The sequence below is a fragment of the Malania oleifera genome, chromosome 10 (assembly GCF_029873635.1).
Source record: "Malania oleifera isolate guangnan ecotype guangnan chromosome 10, ASM2987363v1, whole genome shotgun sequence".
In the NCBI taxonomy this organism is placed as follows: Eukaryota; Viridiplantae; Streptophyta; class Magnoliopsida; order Santalales; family Ximeniaceae; genus Malania; species Malania oleifera.
This window is the reverse complement of record NC_080426.1, coordinates 51,692,159-51,694,907: the sequence shown is the minus strand read 5'-3', so window position 1 is coordinate 51,694,907 and position 2,749 is coordinate 51,692,159.

The window sequence follows — 2,749 nt, the reverse complement described above, 5'->3', positions numbered from 1 at the left end:
TAAATAAAAGTTATTTTATTCATCTCAATTTAATTTGAAAAATTATATAAATAAACTTCAAGAGTATGAAGTGTGCACAAGACACATGACTATACAAATGAAATTAAAATAATCAAATATTATACTAGTGAAATGAAAATAATCAATGATATATACAAAAGAAAAAAAAATCAATACTATACAAATGAAATCAAAACAATCAATGATATAAATACAAATCAAATGCAATGAAAATAATGGTAAACTACTCCGTGCCGCAGCGAGGTCGTCTCTGGGGTCGTGGTGGCTGCCGTCTGCGTCTGCCCTCTCCTTGCTGGTCAGCAGCATCAGGTGTCCTATCCCGTCCTCCTTGATGTGGATCCTCTCCGCCAAGAGGTACTGCATAATCATCATCCATATGAAGCGCACACGATGAGAACTGATACGATATCTCGGGACGAGAACGAGGAGGCATAGCGGGTGCATGAACCTCCTCCCCATCAAAAAGATCGTCCAATAAAAATGACATCGATGGGGTAGCAGCAGAGTCGGATGGGACGTCAGCCAGTCTACTCGACGGTTCAGCAATATCAGCTGCAGTGGAAGGCGCATAAGGTGCTGACGGGCCGAACACGTACTCTGCCTGTACAACCGGTGGCAAGGAGATAGGAGTCACTGGACGACTAGAGGAGGCATGTCATCCTCCTCATACTGGAGTTGGTCAACCTCCTTGTGCTGGTACATCAGGTCGACCTCCTCGTGCTGGGATCTATCGACTGTCCTCGTGGACGAGGTTCAGTGCAGCACTCATCAATTTGTGGATCGCAGGATCAGACGAGACTTGATCTGCCTCAATGACTATGTCAACCTGCAGGATATGAAAATATTTGATTAACGCATGCAAATCATAATGTATACATAATAAAATGAGTTGTGGGTTAAAGTCTTCTTATGAGGCTCAAATATACAGCAGCAATCCTGTCAATGAAGCGACATGTGATAGACTTATACCAAGTGAAGTATGGGTCATCTAGACGCATCAGACCGTCCTCTACCACTCCTGGTATGATGTAGTCTCGCCGATGCTCCCACACAGTGACGAATATCACGTGCGTAGTCAACCAGTCTGTGACCCCTCGACCGCGCCCATCCATGCCGTGGAGGTCATCCCCAACAATATCTACCCCCGACATTAGAAATCGAGCGGGAATGCCCTGTCGATACCCAAACTGTCGCATGACTCGATCGGGGAGATACCACTTAATAATATGAAAGCATATGAGTGGCACTCAAGCTACCCACAAGTCACTCCCGTCTGTATAGTCAGGCGGCAGGTCATCTAGAATCTCAGTCATCTAGGGCATCCATAGAAACTGCACTTAGACATACAAAATTTAAGCGAACTATAAATAACTGAAAGAAAGAAATAATACCATGTGCTATACTTTAATTGGTTTATACCTCATGCTCCCGGTGAATGTCCAACTCAAACTTGTACCAGGGCAATATGTGAAGCGCAACCATCGATGCCCTCAAGTCGTCCCTCCATTTGTATAAGATGAAACATATGTTTCCGAATGCAATGATTAGTACGTATTACGAATTAGTATTCGAAGTACTTATAGAGTGAATAAGGAGGGATAGATGAAGTTGGTACTAACCAGTATGCGAGTAGGAGTGGATCAATCGGACGATCATCCTGAACCCTCTGAATCTGCAAGAAACCTCGCTGCGTAGGCGCGAAGGAAGGAAATCTCTCCTAGACCCAAACTTGGAGTAGGCGAAGAGGGCCCGCAATCTGTGTCTTCGAGTGGTGAGCGGAGTGACACATCTCCCTGTATAGCCACACCAAAGTAGCGACCCCCAACTGTACGAGTGACATGCTCCAAAGTCCTCAAGGAGTGAAAGGAACATCAGATGCGTATAGCTGCCCGAAACATCAGAAAATATCACCCCACAGATCAAACGCAACAAGTGGGCTCGTGCGTGGCATGCTATCATCCGTGCATCTGCATCTGCTGGGAACTGACGAAATGCATCCCCCTCCAGGAACCGCATATGGATGCGTGCACCAACTAACTCACTGTCAGGTGGAACCACCCCTAACAAATGCTCGCACATAGTACGCAGGGCGAGTCGTCCCTGACGGTCTGTAGGTCCCTCCACTGATCCAGAAGTGCGACCGATCACGGCTTACCCATCAATCGGCAACCCGAACAAGATAGCAATGTCCTGTAGTGTGACGGTCGCCTCGCCATGACGTAGGTGGAATGTGTGCATCTCGGGTCTCCATCACTCCACCAAAGCTGTGATGAGATGCCAATCGAGTTGGATATGGGCAATCCGATAAATGCCATAAAATCCCGCATCACGTATTAGGCGAACGATGTGGGGGTCTTCCTCCAACCAGTGCTCCGCAAACTGCGTGCCCCCTCAGTAGAACAAGGAGTAGGTGTGCCCATCAGCCCACGCTCGGCTGGCCCTATGATCATCGCCCATCGTCAATACCCTCGGATCAGACGGTCCTGGATCAATCCTGTAAAATGCATCATCGCATTAGAATAAGTATATACAAAAGAAGAAAGGTCTAAATGAGTCCCAAACTGCCTATGAAATCAATGCGACAGTCCAGCTGCATCCCCGGGTTGGGTCCTTCTCGAACACCTTGTGCGATTATGTCTTTCTTGATGACATATACTGCACATGCTCCTCTTCCTACCTTCCCTTGCATCCATTTCATTATGTATACGGGAGCTCCTAGGCCGACCTT